Source organism: Mustela nivalis (genome assembly GCF_964662115.1).
Source record: "Mustela nivalis genome assembly, chromosome: 10".
NCBI classification, from domain to species: Eukaryota; Metazoa; Chordata; class Mammalia; order Carnivora; family Mustelidae; genus Mustela; species Mustela nivalis.
The window spans coordinates 108,986,814-109,007,914 of NC_139029.1; the positions used below are offsets into that span (position 1 = coordinate 108,986,814).

General features: G+C 39.9%; 1 pseudogene across 1 annotated transcript; it reads left to right on the forward strand.

The window, feature by feature from the left end:
- The first annotated feature begins 1,272 nt into the window (after positions 1-1,272).
- On the forward strand, positions 1,273-2,281 carry LOC309842509 (annexin A2 pseudogene; annotated as a pseudogene). Its single transcript has one exon. The product of its transcript is annotated as an annexin A2 pseudogene (transcript).
- Positions 2,282-21,101: the final 18,820 nt, after the last annotated feature.

A 21,101-nucleotide genomic window follows, 5' to 3' on the forward strand; every position in this document is an offset into this window, starting at 1 on the left:
CATCCAATAGCTCTAATGATACGATTATGAGCAAAAAAGTTAACATTGGCATGCAGATGGGGTAGGACAATGGGGTGATGGGACAATAGGTCCATTATCAAAGAATTTGAATATAAGAGCTATAGGTAAGCCCTGTGTAGATGCAAGTGATTGCACTAAAAGAAATGACTTAAACCTCAGGGGAAGTCAGAGAAAGTTATCAAAGGAGATGACACTTCAACCAGATCTTACAGTATGTATAGGAGAGTGTGCCTAGTGGAGAAGAAAAAGAGCAACAGGAATAGTATGTGCAAAATCAGGAGTGAGCGTGGGAGGATCAAGGTTAGTGATAACAGTCGAGGGATGAAATCCCATAAGAGATAAGTAGTAGAGAAGACAGCTTAAGGAGGTTGTAGCCTAAATATCAAATAATTTTAGATTCATTCTATAAACCAAGAAGAGACACTAGGAGCTTTAAGCCAGGGAAATGGCATGACAGGTTTGTTGATAGGAAGATATTGAAGCCAACAGCAATGTAGAAGGACTGATGGTAAGGAAAGACTAATTAGAAAGCTGCTGGAAGCAGTCAACATGCAAGGTGTCCAGAGCCAGGATAAATCCAGCTGAGGACAGGGGAACTTAGGACTAGGAGACAAGTCTGGGTAGGACTGACAAAATAGGAAGTGGTGGTCAACTGAGTGTGAGGGTGAAAAGTGAGAAGAAATAAAGAATGACTACAGAGTTCCTAGCCCAAGAACTCAAGAAGGGTGATGTCACTGATATGTAACCAAAGAAAAAATACTGCAGGAGGACACTTTATAATGCATTCAGTTTGAACATCTTGGGTTTAAGATGACAGGGACATTTAAGTATCCAAGTGGAGAGATGATATAGGCAGTGACATATAAAGGTCTAGAAGTATAAAATCCAAGGTTGAGAATTTCCTGAAAAGAGACAGTGTGGTTTTATAAGAGTGAACATACTGTATATAGTATATATGTGATATTCCAGGGTAATAAACATTATTTTTTAAAAAGTAGGCCCCTCCCCAATATGAGATGATATAAATAAAATCTTTCATCTCCAACATCCTCTCCATTCACATTCACCACAGTATCTCAAAGGCTACCAACAGTGATTCAGTTATCTCATAGGTAGGTTTCTTCAATACTCAGAGATGAAATTCACAATAACTAACCAGGTGACATTAAGTCCTAGCTGAGCAGCCTCAAACTCTTCATCTCTTAGCCCCATAACTGGGGACACTCGAAGATTGGCCCAGCTTCTTTCAAAATGTTTATTATTCACAAGATTCTCTGCAAGCTCAGCTTGGAGGGTGATCAACTTATCCCCCAAAGTGCAGATGGGTCAGTCAAAGCACACACCAATTTTGGTGCTGAGTATGCTGTTCTGAACATTGAAAAGGCCATCAAAACCAAAAGTGTGGTTGAGGTTACTACTGTCAACATTTTGACAAACCACAGCAATGAACAAAGACAGTATATTGCCTTCAACTATGAGAGAAGGACCAAAAATGAACTTGCATCAGCAACGAAGTCAGCCTTTTCTGGGCACCTGAGGATCATGATTTGGAGCCTATTGAAAAAAGCTTCTCAGTGTGATGCCTCTGAGCTGAAGGCCTCCATGAAGAGGCTGGGGACAGATGAGGACTTCCTCATTGAGAACATCTGCTCAAAGACCAAACAGGAGCCTTAGGAAATTAACAGAGTCTACAAGGAAATGTACAAGACTAATCTGGAGAAAGACATCATTTCTCAACCATCTGGTGGCTTCTGCAAGCTGAGGGTTACCCTGGCAAAGGGTAGAAGAGCAGAGGATGGCTCTGTCATTGATTATGAACTGATTGACCAACACATAGGATCTCTATGATAGAGTGAAGAGAAAAGGAACTGATGTACCCAAGTGGATTAGCATCATGACCAAGCAAAGTTTGTAAAATTTCCAGAAAGTATTTGAAAGGTAAAGAGCTATAGCCCTTATGACATGCTGAAGAGTATCAATAAGGTCAAAGGAGACCTGGAAAATGCTTTCGTGAACCTGGTCCAGTGCATTCAGAACAAGTCCCTCTATTTTGCTGACTGAATGTATGACTCCATGAAAGGCAAGGGGACTCGCAATAAAGTCTTGACTCAATCATGTTTTCTCCCAGGAAGTGGACATGTTGCAAATTGTGTCTGATTTCAATAGAAAGTATGGCAAGTGACTACACTACTGCATCCAGCAAGACCCCAAGCACAACTACCAGAAAGTGCTGATGTACCTGTGTGATGAGGATGACTGAAGCCCAGAACAGCATGAGCATCCAGGAGTGGTTCTCCTTTCTTTCCAGCTAAAAGTTATAGAAAATAGCCTATGATTAACAGTCCCCTTGTGCCCATCCTCATGAAGATGGCATTAGCACTGCCCCCTCCTCATCCTTATTTCAGTTGCCTAAACATTGCCTGCCTCTCATGTCTAGTCTCTCCTTTTAGCCAAAGAAATGAACATTCCAAGGAGTTGGAAGTGAAAGCTATGATGTAAAACACTTTGCCTCTTGTGTACTGTGTCATAAACAAATGAATAAGCTGAAATTTTACTTTATAAACAAATAAAAAAGAAACAAAGAAACCTCTTCATCTGTCTTGTATTTCAGATTCCTCTAACATGGATATAGTCTACCACTCTCAATTCAAGGATCACTGGGCAAATATAGAGCAAGGATCAGTTAAGTCAATATGGAAGATACAAGACAGTTTAAGGGATAATAGATGTACACAAGGAAACTGTGATTCAAAAAGACCCATCTCTGAAATTTATTTTACACAGGACTAATGTCAATTTAATGTGGAATTTAAGAAACAAAACAAATGAGGAAAGGGAAAACAAGAGAGAGAAAAAAGAAAACAAGAAACAGACTCTTAACTACAAAGAACAAACTGATGTTTACCAAAGGGAAGGTGGGTGGGGGAGATGGGTTAAATAGCTGATGGGGATTAAAAAATATACTCATCTTGAGGGGGAGGAGTCAAGATGGTGGAGAAGTAGCAGGCTGAGACTACTTAAGGTAGCAGGAGATCAGCTAGATACCTTATCTAAAGATTGCAAACACCTACAAATCCATCGGGAGGTCGAAGAGAAGAACAGAAATTCTAGAAACAGAAAATCAACCACTTTCTGAAAGGTATGACTGGTGGAGAAGTGAATCCAAAGCGACGGGAAGATAGACTGTGGGGAGAGGGGGCAGCTCCAGGCAAGCGGCGGAGCAACAGAACACAAAATCAGGACTTCTAAGTCTGTTCCGCTGAGGGACATTGCTCTAGAGGCTAAACTGGGGTGAAGACCATGTGGGGTCAATGTGGCCTCAGGCCCCACAGGGTCACAGAGCTTGCAGGTATTAGAACGGGGAAGCCAGCTACAGAGACAGAGCCAAAGAGTGAGCTCTCAGCTTGAGGTTACCTTGAACCAGTCGCAGGCTCAGTGAGCTCGGAGCACAGCCAGAGGCCAGGGAGACTGGAGTAATTGGGCGCTGTTCTCTGAGGGCGCACTGAGGAGTGGGGCTCTCAGCTCTCGGCTCCTCTGGGCCAGAGACTGGGAGGCCACCATTTTCATTCCTGTCCTCTGGAACTCTACGGAAAGCATTCAGGGAACAAAAGCTCCCGAAAGTGGACCCAAGCAGAATATTCAGCCCAGCCCCTGATAAGGGCGGTTCAGTTCCGACTGGGGCAAAGACACTTGGTAATCACTACAACAGGCCCCTCCCCCAGAAAACTGACAAGAAATCCAGCCAGGACCAAGTTCACCTACCAAGGAGTGCAGTTTCAATACCAAGGAGAGCAGCGGAATTCCAGAGGAGGAGAAAGCAAAGCACGAAACTCATGGCTTTCTCCCCATGATTCTTTAGTCTTGCAGTTAATTTAATATTGTTTTTCATTTTCAATTTTTTTCCCTCTTCTGGTAAATTTTTTAAACTTTTACCCTTTTCTTTTTTAACATTTTTTTACTACTTTATCTAATATATATATATTTTTTTCTTTTTTATATTTTTTCTTTATTCATTTTCTTTTTTTAATTGTTTCTTTTCTTTTTTTTTTTTTTTTCTTTCTGAACCTCTTTTTACCCCCTTTCTCCCCCCTCATGATTTGGGATCTCTTATGATGTGGTTAAAACATATTTTCCTGGAGTCTTTGCCACCCTTTTAGTATTTTACTTGCTCCTTCATATACTCTTATCTGGACAAAATGACAAGACAGAAAAGTTCACCACACCAAAAAAAAAAAAAAAAAAAAAAAAAAAAAAAAAAGAACAAGAGGCAGTACCGAAGGCTAGGGACCTAATCAATATAGACATTGGTAATATGTCAGATCTAGAGTTCAGAATGATGATTCTCAAAGTTCTAGCTGGGATGAAAAAAGGCATGGTAGATATTAGAAAAACCCTCTCAGGAGATATAAAGGCCCTTTCGGGAGAAATAAAAGAACTAAAATCTAACCAAGTTGAAATCAAAAAAGCTATTAATGAGGTGCAATCAAAAATGGAGGCTCTGGGGCACCTGGGAGGCTCAGTAGGTTAAGCCACTGCCTTCGGCTCAGGTCATGATCTCAGGGACCTGGGATCGAGTCCTGCATTGGGCTCTCTGCTCAGCGGGGAGCCTGCTTCCCTCTCTCACTCTCTTCCTGCCTCTCTGCCTACTTGTGATCTCTCTCTATCAAATAAATAAATAAAATCTTTTAAAAAATGGAGGCTCTGACTGCTAGGATAAATAAGGCAGAAGAAAGAATTAGGGATATAGAAGACCAAATAGCAGAGAATAAAGAAGCTGAGCAAAAGAGGGACAAACAGTTACTGGACCACAAGGGCAGATTTGAGAGATAAGTGACACCATAAGACAAAACAACATTAGAATAATTGGGATTCCAGAAGAAGAAGAAAGAGAGAGGGGAGCAAAAGGTATATTAAGAGAAATATTGGAGAGAATTTCCCCAATATGGCAAAAGGAACAAGCATCAAAATCCAGGAGGTGCAGAGAACCCCCCTCAAAATCAATAAAAATAGATCCACAACCCGTCACCTAATAGTAAAATTTACAAGTCTTAGAGACAAAGAGAAAATCCTCAAAGCAGCCAGGGAAAAGAAGTCTGTAACGTACAATGGTAAAAATATTAGATTGGCAGCAGACTTATCCACAGAGTCCTGGCAGGCCAGAAAGAGCTGGCATGATATATTCAGAGCACTAAACGAGAATAACATGCAGCCAAGAATACTATCAGGCTATCACTGAAAATAGAAGGAGAGATTAAAAGCTTCCAGGACAAACAAAAACTGAAAGAATTTGCAAACACCAAACCAGCTCTACAGGAAATATCGAAAGGGGTCCCCTAAGCAAAGAGAGAGCCTAAAAGTAGTAGATCAGAAAGGAACAGAGACAATATACAGTAACAGTCACCTTACAGGCAATACAATAGCACTAAATTAATATCTCTCAATAGTTACCCTGAATGTTAATGGGCTAAATGCCCCCAATCAAAAGACACAAGGTATCAGAATGGGGGAAAAAAAACCATCTATATGTTGCCTACAAGAAACTCATCTTAAACCCAAAGACACCTCCAGATTTAAAGCGAGGGGGTGGAAAACAATTTACCATGCTAATGGACATGAGAAGCAAGCAGGAGTGGCAATCCTTATATCAGATCAATTAGATTTTAAGCCAAAGACTATAATAAGAGATGAGGAAGGACACCATGTCATACTCAAAGGATCTGTCCAACAAAAAGATCTAACAATTTTAAATATATATGCCCCTAATGTGGGAGCAGCCAACTATATAAAACAATTAGTAACAAAATCAAAGAAACACATCAACAATAATACAATAGTATTAGTAATAGTAATAGTAATAGTAATAGTAATAGTAATAGTAATTAGTAATAGTAATAATAGTAGGGGACTTTAACACTCCCCTCACTGAAATGGACAGATCATCCAAGCAAAAGATCAACAAGGAAATAAAGGCCTTAAATGACACACTGGACCAGATGGACATCACAGATATATTCAGAACAAAGCAACAGAATACACATTCTTCCCTAGTGCACATGGAATATTCTCCAGAATAGATCACATCCTGGGTCCTAAATCAGGTCTCAACCGGTATCAAAAGATTGGGATCATTCCCTGCATGTTTTCAGACCACAATGCTCTGAATCTAGAACTCAACCACAAGAGGAAATTTGGAAAGAACCCAAATACATGGAGACTAAACAGCATCCTTCTAAAGAATGAATGGGTCAAGCAGTAAATTAAAGAAGAATTGAAAAAATTCATGGAAACAAATGATAATGAAAACACAACAGATCAAAATCTGTGGGATACAAAAAAGGCAGTCCAGAGAGGAAAATATATAGCGGTACAAGCCTTTCTCAAGAAACAAGAAAGGTCTCAGGTACATAACCTAACCTTACACCTAAAGTATCTGGAGAAGGAACAAGAAAGAAACCCCAAACCCAGCAGAAGAAGAGAAATCATAAAGATCAGAGCAGAAATCAATGAAATAGAAACCAAAAAAACAGTAGAACAAATCAACGAAACTAGGAGGTGGTTCCTTGAAAGAATTAATAAAATTGATAAACCCCTGGCCAGACTTGTTTAAAAGAAAAGAGAAAGGACCCAAATAAATAAAATCGTGAATGAAAGAGGAGAGATCACAACTAACACCAAAGAAATACAAACAATTATAAGAACATACTATGAGCAACTCTACGCCAACAAATTTGACAATCTGGAAGAAATGGATGCATTCCTAGAAACATATAAACTACCACAACTGAACCAGGAAGAAATAGAAAGCCTGAACATTCCCATAACTGTTTTTAATGAAACAGTCATTAAAAATCTCCAAACAAACAAAAGCCCGGGCCAGACGGCTTCCCGGGGGAATTCTACCAAACATTTAAAGAAGAACTAATTCCTATTCTCCTGAAACTGTTCCAAAAAATAGAAATGGAAGGAAAACCTCCAAACTCATTTTATGAGGCCAGCATCACCTTGATCCCAAAACCAGACAAGGATCCCATCAAAAAAGAGAGCTATAGACCAATATCCTTGATGAACACAGATGTGAAAATTCTCACCAAAATACTAGCCAATAGGATTCAACAGTACATTAAAAGGATTATTCACCACGACCAAGTGGGATTTATTCCAGGGCTGCAAGGTTGGTTCAACATCTGCAAATCAATCGATGTGATACAACACATCAATAAAAGAAAGAACAAGAACCATATGATACTCTCAGTAGATGCCGAAAAAGCATTTGACAAAGTACAGCATCCCTTCCTGATCAAAACTCTTCAAAGTGTAGGGATAGAGGGCACATACCTCAATATTATCAAAGCCATCTATGAAAAACCCACCACAAATATCATTCTCAATGGAGAAAAACTGAGAGCTTTTCCGCTAAGGTCAGGAACACGGCAGGGATGTCCATTATCACCACTGCTATTCAACATAGTACTAGACATCCTAGCCTCAGCAATCAGACAACAAAAGGAAATTAAAGGCATCCAAATCAGCAAAGGATAAAAATAAAAAGGAATAAACTAGACTAAACTAAACTAATTTTTTTTTTTAAAAAGGAATTCAAAAAATAAAAATGCAAAAGAAAAACATAGGTGTATGTATCAAAAAGTTCAGGTTAGAAGGGTATTATGGAATTTGATGTACTGGACAGCTCGCTGTGATGGTAAATAGGTTAAAAAAAATTACCTATGTGTAAAAAAGAAGTTCCGGAATAGTGGGAACGAGTCAACAATACAAGTTTTCCTATGAAGTAGTCGTTGTTCTCTTGTAGTCCTTTTATTTTTTTTTCCTCTTTTTTTTTTTTCCTTTCTTGGTTTGTTTTTTGGGGGAGGGGCCTGCCACGTGGGTTGCCAGTAAATGATGTTTCCTGAGTTAAGTTCCCACACCCCCCTGAAGGGGGTGGGCTCTGAGGAAACTGGTGTTTTTCAGGCTTTTGTTCTCTGGCGGTTTTTATGTTTGTTCACTTTTTTTTCTCTCACCTTGACCGCCTTTGATGGTTTTTGTAGTTTTAGAGGAAAACAAACCACACCCTGATCTCCCTCTCATAGAGAAGCCTCAATCTGGGTGTAGAGCCTAAATAAGTTCCCCCTTGGCCCCTGGCAGAGCAGGTTCCAAGTTGGAGACCCTGGGGGTGCAGGATCTTTTGCTTGTACCCAAAGCCAAGGCAGTGGCAGCTGTCTGGGAGCTCCCGACGTCAGAGAGGTTCCAAGCAGCAATCGCACCTGAGATTTTCCCGCTCGCCCGGGCTGGGAGTGCCTGGTCTTGCTGGGTCTAAGAGTTCCCGGCTTGCACGCACCTCTTTCAGGGGTGGCTATGGGTCGTACGCGCGTCTCAGGCACTGAGAAGGGGGCGCAGGTCCGAGAGCACCAGGCTGGGCTTTTGCGCACCTCTGTCAGGGGAGAGTTTGGGATGCATGGCTTAGGCTTTGAAACAATGGCACGGGTCAAAGAGCGCCGGCCTGGCTTTTGTAACTCTCTCAGGGGAGCATGAGGGGCATGCGCGTGTATCTCAGGCTTTGTAGCTGGGCTCACGCATTCTGCCGACTGGCATGGCTCCCATCCCCTCACAGGAGCCAGAACCCATGCATTCTCTGGCGAGCTGGCAGCTTAGGGACCAAGACTTGGTTTCTCCGCCACACTCTCTCTGCCTCAGTGCCAGGGAGGCTGTCCTGGCACCGGGGACTTAAGCCCCTGTCCCTAGCTGCCCTGATTCCCACAATTTCCGCCTGCGATCCTTTGCTCTTTTGGAGTGCTTTCAACCAGTCTCCAAGTTAATGCTGGTCCCCAGACGCAGGGCACTCTCGCTCATATTGGGGTATTACTTTCCAATCGGTCATCTCTGGTGGCTCCCTCCCCCTTTTGTTTATCTTCTGATATCAGTCCACCTTCCCACTCTGCTTTACCTGCCCACTGGCGTCTTCTGCCCCTGTAGAGATCCAGACGTGTATAATCCTGATCTCAGGCTGATTTCATGGGCAAAAGGAGTTCTTTGGTAGGTAATCAGCTCACTTTGGGGTACCGGCTGAAAAGGCGCCTCCTCCTACTCCCCTGCCATCTTGTCCCAAATCAGCAAAGAAGAAGTCAAACTATCACTCTTCGCAGATGATATGATACTATTTGTGGAAAACCCAAAAGACTCCACTCCAAAAGTGCTTGTACAGGAATTCAGTAAAGTGTCAGGATATAAAATCAATGCACAAAAATCAGTTGCATTTCTCTACACCAACAACAAGACAGAAGAAAGAGAAATTAAGGAGTCAATCCCATTTACAATTGCACCCAAAACTATAAGATACCTAAGAATAAACCTAACCAAAGAGGCTAAGAATCTATACTCAGAAAACTATAAAGTACACATGAAAGAAACTGAGGAAGACACAAAGAAATGGAAAAATGTTTCATGCTCCTGGATTGGAAGAATAAATATTGTGAAAATGTCTATGCTACCTAAAGCAATCTACACATTTAATGCAATTCCTATCAAAATACCATCTCTTTTTTTTTCCAAAGAAATGGAACAAATAATACTAAAATTTATATGGAACCAGAAAAGACCTCGAATAGCCAAAGGAATATTGAAAAAGAAAAACAAAGTTGGTGGCATCACAATTCTGGACTTCAAACTCTATTACAAAGCTGTCGTCATCAAGACAGCATGGTACTGGCACAAAAACAGACACATAGATCAATGGAACAGAATATAGAGCCCAGAAATAGACTCTCAACTCTATGGTCATCTAATCTTCAGTAAAGCAGGAAAGAATGTCCAATGAAAAAAAGACAGCCTCTTCAATATATGGGGTTGGGAAAATTGGACAACCACATGCAGAGAAATGAAATTGGACCATTTCCTTACACCACACACGAAAATAGACTCAAAATGGATGAAGGACCTCAATGTGAGAAAGGAATCCATCAAAATCCTTGAGGAGAACACAGGCAGCAACCTCTTTGACCTCAGCCACAGAAACATCTTCCTAGGAACATCGCCAAAGGCAAGGGAAGCAAGGGCAAAAATGAACTATTGGGATTTCATCAAGATCAAAAGCTTTTGCACAGCAAATGAAACCAAAAGACAACTGACAGAATGGGAGAAGATATTTGCAAATGACATATCAGATAAAAGGCTAGTGTCCAAAATCTATAAAGAACTTAGCAAACTCAACACCCACAGAACAAATAAACCAATCAAGAAATGGGCAGGAGACATGAGCAGACATTTCTGCAAAGAAGACATCCAGATGGCCAACAAACACATGAAAAAGTGCTCCATATCACTCAGCATCAGGGAAATACAAATCAAAACCACAATGAGATACCACCTCACACCAGTCAGAATGGCTAAAATTGACAAGGCAGGAAATGACAGATGCTGGCAGGATGTGGAGAAAGGGGAACCCTCCTACACTGTTGGTAGAAATGCAAGCTGGTGCAGCCACTCTGGAAAACAGCATGGGGGTTCCTCAAAATGTTGAAAATGGAATTACCCTATGACCCAGCAATTGCACTACTGGGAATTTACCCTAAAGATACAAACGCAGTGATCCGAAGGGGCACATACACCCGAATGTTTATAACAGCAATGTCTACAATAGCCAAACTATGGAAATAACCTAGATGCCCATCAACAGATGAATGGATCAAGAAGATGTGGTATATATACACAATGGAATACTATGCAGCCATCAAAAGAAATGAAATCTTGCCATTTGCAATGACGTGGATGGAACTAGAGGGTACCATGCTTAGCGAAATATGTCAATCAGAGAAAGACAACTATCATATGATCTCCCTGATATGAAGAATTGGAGATGCAACATGGGGGATTAAGGGGGTAGGAGAAGAATAAATGAAACAAGATGGGATTGGGAGGGAGACAAACCATAAGTGACTCTTAATCTCACAAAACAGAGTGTTGCTGGGGGGAGGGGTGTTGGGAGAAGGGGGGGTGGGGTTATGGACATTGGGAAGGGTATGTGCTATGGTGAGTGCTGTGAAGTGTGTAAACCTGGTGATTCACAGACCTGTACCCCTGGGGATAAAAATATATGATTATTGGGGCGCCTGGGTGGCTCAGTGGGTTAAGCTGCTGCCTTCGGCTCAGGTCATGATCCCAGGGTCCTGGGATCGAGTCCCACATCGGGCTCTCTGCTCAGCGGGGAGTCTGCTTCCTCCTCTCTCTCTCTCTGCCTGCCTCTCTGCCTACTTGTGATCTCTCTCTGTCAAATAAATAAATAAAATCTTTTAAAAAAATGATTATTTTAAAAAATTTCTTTTGAAAGTGTATAGAAAATGCATGTTTTCTTAGGGAAATGAAAATTACTGAAATTGATTCCCCGAATGTATAAAACACATAAAGAGACTAGGGGCCTAAGGAGAGATCAAAACAAAATTGTTTTTTAAAAAATATTAAAATAGAGGAGGAGTCAAGATGGCAGAGAAGTAGCAGGCTGAGACTACTTCAGCTAGCCGGAGATCAGCTAGATAGCTTATCTAAAGATTGCAAACACCTGAGAATCCATCGGCAGATCGAAGAGAAGAAGAACAGCAATTCTGGAAACAGAAAAACAACCACTTTCTGAAAGGTAGGACCGGGGGAGAAGTGAATCCAAAGCGATGGGAAGATAGACCCCGGGGGGAGGGGCCGGCTCCCGGCAAGCGGTGGAGCAACTGCGCATAAAAAACATTAAAATAATATCAAAACTATATAAGCACTGTGTTCTTCAGAATAATTTTAATGTTAACTCTTTAATAGAGTGAAAAACTTGAAAACTACCCCTTTTCATTATATGAAGTTAGGACATCAAAAATAATACACTAACAAAAATTAGGGTAGGTTTCAGGAATACTTGAACAGCAGAGTATCAGAAAAATCTCTCCATTTATTATATTAAGTCAACAAATTAAAGAGAAAGCACAAACATATTACATAGATATTAAAAAGAGATTTGAGAAAATTTAGCAGCCATTGACAATAAAAATTTAAATAACAGAAAAAGAAGCTAATACTCTCAAACTTCAAAAACAAATAGTCACCTTTCTGATTAATGAAGCACTAAATTCATCACTATTAAAATAAAAAACGGAGATGCCTGTGCTGTTGTTATTCCCCATTGCTTGAGAATTCTAGTTAATTCAGAAAAGCAGTAAAATAAAATGTTATTTTTAAAAATATGTACGATGAGTGGTGCTTGGGTGACTCATTAAGTGTCTGCACTCAGCTCAGGTCATATGCCAGGATCCTGGGATTGAGCCCCATATCAGGGTCTCTGCTAAGGGAGGTTCTCCCTCTGCCTCTGCCCCTCCCCTGCTGGTGTGCTTGCTCTCTCGCTCTCTCTCTCTCTCTCTCTTTTGTTTGCTCTCTTTCTCAAATACATAAAATATTTTTTAAATTTTTTAATAAATAAATAAAAAGATATACTCATCATGAAGAAAATAAAATAAAAATAGAACTGGAAGTTGCTAACACAAGCAGAAATAAATGCTTGGAAAAGTTGGAAAATAAACAATAAAGAAAGGTGGAGATTGGTAGATCAGAATATAATTATAAATAAATCAGACCAGCTCATAAAAGGTGGTTCCTCTTGAGTAGGTCTCTTTAGCTGATTGCTATAATATAGTTAATTGAAGTAATATACAGAGGATGGAACTTCTGCAACAGAGCTAATGGCTATCAACATAGACAATATGTCGGAAAGAGAATACAGGCTAACAATTATCCAAGCAATAGCTAGGTTGGAGAAAGCCATGGGTGACCAAACTGAATTGATTAGGGCTGAACGGAAAACGACCAGAGATTGTGTTTTCAATATTAGGGAAGAGCTGAAAGCTACCAGGGATAAGCTTCACAATGCTCTCAATGAGTTCCAATCTAATCTAAATTCTCTCAACCCTAGAGTAACTGAGACAGAAGATAGAATTAGTGATCTGGAGGAAAAACAGATAGAAAGAAAGGATCAGGGGAAGCCTGGAACAAACAGCTTAGAAGCCATGAAAACAGAATCAGGGAAATAAATGATGCCATGAAATGTTCCAACGTCAGAATTATTGGAATCCCTGAAAGGGGGGAGAAAGAAAAAAGTCTAGAAGATATAGTGGAACAAGTTCTTCATGAAAATTTTCCAAATCTCATGAATGGAACCAGTGTTCATGTACTAGAGGCAGAAAGTTTCCCCCCAAGATACAGATACTCGAAAGTCCTCGAGACACCTAATAGTAAGAATGAAGAATTATAATTATAGGCAGAACCTCTTGAAAGCAGCTAGGACAAAGAAGATCCTTACGTACAGAGGAAAGCAATCAGAATAACGTCAGAGCTGTCCACAAAGACGTGGCAAGCCAGAAAGGGCTGGCAAGATATATTCAGGGCACTGAATGAGAAGAACATGCAACCAAGAATACTTTATCCAGCAAACTGACATTCAAAATGGAGGGAGAGATAAAGAGTTTCCAGGACTGGGCGCCTAGGTGGCTCAGTGGGCTGAGCCGCTGTCTTTGGCTCAGGTCATGGTCTTGGGGTCCTGGGATCGAGTCCCACATTGGGCTCTCTGCTCAGCGGGGAGCCTACTTCCCTCTCTCTCTCTCTCTGCCTTCCTCTCTGCCTACTTGTGATCTCTGTCTGTCAAATAAACAAATAAAATCTTAAAAGAAAAAAAAAGAGTTTCCAGGACTGGCAAGGCTTAAAAGACTATGCAACCACCAAGCTGACACTGCAGGAAATATTAAGGGGGTTTCTTTAAAGGAGGAAAAAGCCCAAGAATAGCATTGAACAGAAATATAGAGACAATCTAAATAAAGAAAGACTTCAAAGGTAACACGATGTCAATAAAAACGTATCTATCAATAATCATCCTCAATGTGAATGGCCTAAATGCACCCATAAAACAGCACAGGGTTGCAGACTGGATAAAACGACAGGACCCATCCATATGTTGTCTACAAGAGACCCATTTTGAACCTAAACATACACCCATACTGAAAGTGAAGGGATGGAGAAGCATCTTTCATGACAATGGGCCTCAAAAGAAGGCTGGGGTAGCGATTCTCATATCAGACAAATTAGATTTTAAACTAAAGACTATAGTCAAAGATCCAGAAGGACACTACATCATTCTTAAAGGGACTATCCACCAAGATGATCTAACAATTGTAAATATCTATGCCCCCAATATGGGAGCAGCCAATTACATAAGAAAACTGTTAATCAAGATAAAGAGTCATATTGATATGAATACACTAATCATTGGAGATCTTAGCATGCCTCTCTCAGAAATAGATCATTGAAGCAGAAAATCAATAAAGAAACAAGAGCATTGAATGACACATTGGACCAGATGGACCTCATAGATATATACAGAAATATATATATTTCCACCCTAAAACAGCAGAATACTCATTCTTCTCAAATGCACATGGAACGTTCTCCAGAATAGACCACATACTGGGTCACAAATCAGGACTCAGCCCATACCTAAAGACTGAGATTATTCCCTGCACATTCTCAGATCACAATGTTTTGAAACTGGAGCTCAATCACAAGGAAAAGTTCCGAAGGAACTCAAACGCCTAGCAGCTAAAGACGACCTTGCTTAAGAATGCTTGGATCAACCAGGAGATCAAGGAATAACTGAAACAATTCATGGAAACCAATGACAATGAAGACACTTCGATCCAAAACCTATAGGATACAGCAAAGGCGGTCCTAAGGGGGAAATACATAGCCATCCAAGCCTCTCAAAAAAAATTGAAAAAATCCAGAACACAGCAGCTGTCTCTACACCTTAATGAACTGGACAATCAACAACAAATCAAACCAACTCCACACGTAAGAAGGGAAAAAATGAAGATTAGAGCTGAGATCGATGAGGTAGAAACCAGAGATACAGTAGAAGGTATCAATGAAACTAGAAGCTGGTTTTTTGAAAGAATCAATAAGATCGATAAACCATTGGCGACATTAATCCAAAAGAAAAGAGAGAAAGCTCAAATACATAAAATTATGAATGAAAAGGAAGAGATCACAAAGAACACCAAGGAAGTAGAAACAATATCAGAAGTTATTATCAACAGTTATATGCCAATAAGCTAAGCAACCTAGATGAAATGGATGCATTCCTGGAAAACTATAAACCCCCAAAATTGAATCAGGAAGAAACTGACAACCTGAATAGAACAAATTTTAGTAATGAGATTAAAGCGGTGATCAAAAACCTCCCAAAAAACAAGAGCCCAGGAACTGACGGATTTCCTAGGGAATTCTACCAAACTTTCAAAGAAGAAATAACACCTATTATCCTGAAGCTGTTTCAAAAAATTGAAGCAGAAGGAAAACTTCCTGACTCTTTCTATGAAGCATTACCCTGATCCCCAAACCAGGTAAAGACCCTACAAAAAAGTAGAATTTCAGACCGATATCACTGATGAATATGGATGCTAAGATTCTCAACAAGATCCTAGCCAACAGGATCCAACAGCACATTCAAAAGATTATCCACCATGACCAGGTGGGTATCATCCCTGGGCACAAGGATGGTTCAACATTCGCAAATCAATCAATGTGATAGAACAAATTAATAAGAGAAGAGAGAAGAATCAAATGGTCCTCACAATTGATGCAGAAAAAGCATTTGAAAAAATCCAGCATCTGTTCCTGATTAAAACGCTTCAAAGTATAGGGATAGAGGGAACATTCCTGAACTTCATCAAATCTATCTATGAAAGACACACAGCAAATATCATCCTCAATGGGATAAGCTTGCAGACTTCCCGTTGAGATCAGGAACACGACAAGGATGCCCACTCTCACCACTCTTGTTCAACATAGTATTAGAAGTCCTAGCAACAGCAATCAGACAACAAAGGGAAATAAAATGTATCGAAACTGGCAATGAGGAGGTCAAACTCTCTCTACTCGCAGATGACATGATTCTTTATATGGAAAACCCAAAAGACTCCACCCCCAAACTACTAGAACTCATACAGCAATTCAGAAACGTGGCAGGATACAAAGTCAATGTACAGAAATCAGTGGCTATCTTATACACTAACCATGAAAATATAGAAAGGAAAATTAGAGAATCAATTCCATTTACTATAGCACCAAGAACCATAAGATACCTGGGAATCAACCTAACCAAAGAGGTAAAGGATCTGTACTTGAGGAACTACAAAACACTCATGAAAGAAATTGAAGAAGACACAAAAAGATGGAAGACCATTCCATGCTCTTGGATCGGAAGAATAAACATTGTTAAAATGTCTATACTGCCTAGAGCAATCTATACTTTTAATGCCATTCCGATCAAAATTCCAAAGCTGAAGCAAATAATCCAAAAATTTGTATGGAATCAGAAGAGACCCTGAATCGCTAAGGAAATGTTGAAAAACAAAATAAAATGGGGGGCATCACGTTACCTGATTTCAAGCTTTACTACAAAGCTGTGATCACCAAGACACATGGTACTGGCATAAAAACAGACACATAGACCAGTGGAATAGAGTAGAGAGCCCAGATATAGAGCCTCAACTCTACGGTCAAATAATCTTCGACAAAACAAGAAAAAATATACAGTGGAAAAAAGACAGTCTCTTCAATAAATGGTGCTGGGAAAACTGGACAGCTATATGTAGAAGAATAAAACTCGACCATTCTCTTACACTGTACACATAGATAAAGTCAAAATGGATAAAAGACCTCAATGTGAGACAGGAATCCATCAGAATCCTAGAGGAGAATATAGGCAGTAATCTCTTCGATATCAGCCACAGCAACTTCTTTCAAGATATGTCTCCAAAGGCAAAGGAAACAAAAGCGAAGATGAACTTTTGGAACTTCATGAAAATCAAAGGCTTCTGCACAGCCAAGAAAACAGTCAAAAAAAAAAAAAAAAACAAAGAGGCAACCCACGGAATGGGAGAAGATATTTGCAAATGACAGTACAGATAAAAGGTTGATATCCAGGATCTATAATGAACTCCTCAAACTCAACACACACAAAACAGACAAGCATATCAAAAAATGGGCAGAAGATATGGACAGACACTTCTCCAATGAAGACATACAAATGGCTATCAGACACATGAAAAAATGTTCATCATCACTAGCCATCAGGGAGATTCAAATTAAAACCACATTGAGATATTATCACCTTACACCAGTTAGAATGGCCAAAATTAGCAAGACAGGAAACAAGTGTTGGAGGGGATGTGGAGAAAGGGGAACCCTCTTCCACTGTTGGTGGGAATGCAAGTTGGTGCAGCCTCTTTGGAGAACAGTGTGGAGATTCCTCAAGAAATTAAAAATAGAATTTCCCTATGACCCTGCCATTGCACTCCTGGGTATTTACCCCAAAGATAGAGATGTCGTGAGAAGAAGGGCCATCTGTACCCCAATGTTTATAGCAGCAATGGCCACGGTCGCCAAACTGTGGAAAGAACCAAGATGCCCTTCAACGGATGAATGGATAAGGAAGATGTGGTCCATATACACTATGGAGTATTATGCCTCCATCAGAAAGGACGAATACCCAACTTTTGTAGCAACATGGACGGAACTGGAAGAGATTATGCTGAGTGAAATAAGTCAAGCCGAGAGAGCCAATTATCATATGGTTTCACTTATTTGTGGAGCATAACGAATAGCATGGAGGACATGGGGAATTTGAGAGGAGAAAGGAGTTGGGGGAAATTGGAAGGGGAGGTGAACCGTGAGAGACTGTGGAATCTGAAAAACAATCTGAGGGTTTTGAAGGGGCGGGGGATGGGAGGTCGGGGTACCAGGTGGTGGGTATTATCGAGGGCATGGATTGCATGGAGCACCTGGTGTGGTTCAAAAATAATGAATACTGTTATGGTGAAAATAAAAAATAAATTTAAAAAAAATATTTTATTTGTTTATTTGTCAGAGAGAGAGAGGAGCGAGAGTGAGCACAAGCAGACAGAGTGGTAAGCAGAGGCAGAGGGAGAAGCAGGCTCCCTGCCAACAAGGATCCCAATGTGGGACTCAATCCCAGTACCCTGGGATCATAACCTGAGTCAAAGGCAGCCGCTTAACCAACTGAGCCACCCAGGTGTCCCTATAGTTACCTTCTTGACCTTCAGCATCCTGCCAGCTCCTCTGGTCCATACCCTACTTGCATCTTTGGTAAATGAGGTAAGAGGGCACCATCCAACTATTTCTACTCAGTGTAAAACAAGTATGAATCTAGATATGTGCTCTAAGGCATAACACTACCAGATAGGTGAATAATTTTTCATTTTAGATCCTCTATTATCACAAGATGCTATATAAAGAGGAAATTGGGTACAGAAATGTGCCTTTTCTGAGATTGCTTGCATTCTCCTGCATTGATGCATTGTACAGCCCTAAGACATTGTAGGCCAAAAGAGGGTCAGCATTATTGATAGTATCTACTATGTTCAGAGAGCTTTATCTAAATATCATATAGTTCTTACTATGGAACAGATGAGTCATACTGCCTCCTGCACTGAATATAAAGATGAAGTAAATTCTTGTGTTCTCCTACTCCTTTTGGATATACGTTAATTTAACCAAGTTTTCAGGGTGATAGAAGCTGATCTAAGATGACCAATTCTATGATTCTCTATTATCTAGATTGGTGATGGCTAAATTCTAATCCAGTTGTTCATCTAATTCTAATTTAATGATTCCTTTTATTCAGGTAATATTTATTGAATTCCAGCATTGAGTAAGTGCTTTGATACAAGCTAGAGATACAAAGATGAATAAGCTGTGGAGATACAGAAATTAATAAACTTCCCTCACAAAGACTATTCATCAATGAGATAATCCCATAAATGCCAACTATAATCTAGTATATTCCAAGCTATATGTAGAACAATGAACTAAGCATGTAAAGGAAACAATGTGGAACAATGTTCCAAGGAAAAATGAGGGACACTCTACAGAGGTAAAAATATTCATTTGTTCATTGATGCAACAGATATTAAGAAGTGCCTACCTGCTATAAACTAGGCTTTATTCTAATTTTGGAGTTTACAGTAGAGGACAAGACAGACAAAATCACTCTCTCGAAGAGCTTATACATTCTGTAGAGGGAGACAGACACTAAACAAATTTCAAATGGTAATAAATGCTATAAATAAAATAAAGGAGTCAGCATGTCTAGTTACTTGTATGAGATACCCTTTGAGCAGAGACCAGAATTACAAAAAGAAGTCAGCAGAGAAGAAAACAAAAAACCAACAAACAAGTCAAAGATCAACGTCCTCCAGAAGGTACGGGCTGAACAAACAGGACATTCTTTTGAACTGAAAAGTCAGTGTGTCTACAGCATGATCAATAAGAGGAGTAAAGGTATAAAATAAGATCAAAGAGGTTGATGGAGGTCAAATCACAAAGAGAATAATAGCAAGAAGTTTTTCTTCTATTCTAAGTATGATGAAAAGCTGCTGGAAAGTTTTGAGCAGCAAAGTAACACTCTTTTGACTTGCATGTTTAAAACTTCAGTCTGATTGCCATGTGTACAGCAAATTGTGAAACAAAGCAAGAACAAAGAGGAGACTAATTGCAATAGTCTTGATAATTTGGGTCTCATGAAAGTCAAGCAACTGTTTGTGAAGAATCTTATTCCTTCTGTGAAATGTGGTCAGAATTTCACTGGGGCCAAAAAGCCACTCGTGGACAGTTAGGATTCAACCCAATAAGCCAACAGCCTCTCACTAGGGTCAGACAGGAAAGTACACTAGATATTGAGGATCTCATCATGACTAGAAATCCACTAAAGGAGTTTGGATCCACCAATGAGGAATTTAGGTCTGGCACAACAGGAAGATGTGTCAAGCTACCAACAATCAGAAAAGAGCTCCAGATACTCAGGGTCAGCTTATAGACAAACTTTATCTACACGTTCTGACACTAGTAAAAAATAGATAGTGTGGATACAGTTATTGTCAGTTTAGAGGTAATGAAGGAGATTCAAATGGAGAGTTAACATCAACTCATGGACAGTCTGAGGAGAGCCACAGACAACTGGAACCTAGTAAGATAAGCCAAAAAGTATCCATCCATGAATATCCTGAAGACAAAGAATGAAATTCAGGGTCTAGTCATAAATGGATGATGTCAACTCATGAGCAGTAGGAATCCAATACCAAGAGAATAATTTATACAGTAAATTCTCCTCAGGAACAAATTATCATAATTATAACCAGAAAGGAGATGCTACACTCAGAAGCCAGACAATTCAAACCCAAGAGGAATTTGGGCCTAATACTATCCAGATGGTAGCATAAACAAAAGCACAGATAGGGTTATAGCTACAAACACATCAATTATGAAAGTGCTATATATGACTATAGATGGCATAAAAACAGTAGAAACTCAGCCTTTATTCCAGTACACTGAAATCTGGAAATAGAAGTACAAATAAGCTAGTCTTGAACAGTCAAGGTCTACCTCTGATCATTCAGGGTCTAGGGTAACTTTGGATACTCAAGGATAAGCAATAAATTTAATTTGACACTATGGTCAATCTAGATCTAACATAGGTAGAAGGCCACCAACTACTTACAGCCAGTCCCCTGAATGACAGATAATTAAAAACCTTTCATTTTTTGTCTATGTCTTCCTCTCATTATCCATCAACCATTTCAACTAGAAAACATGCATCCAGCAATGTCCCTTCCAGTGACTCTGAAGTTCAGTCAGGATATTCAAATAGAAAATGCACATCTACTAGTAGACAGATGACTTCTGACCATGAAGGACCAGGATTCAACTCAATAACTTAGGAAGACAGATATAAAGTAATATCCACTCAAGGGACATATATATGACATACACACACACAGACACACACACACACACATACACACACATATGTATACATACACACACACACACACACACACACACACATCAGCTCAAGTTCAGTACAAATAGGAAGATAGGATGATATGTCCAATCTCCAGGTGATCTTGGTATGAATAAAGGCAATCAAGTTCATAAAAGTGGGACGCCTAGGTGGCTCAGTCAGTTAAGTATCTGCCTTTGGCTCAGGTCAT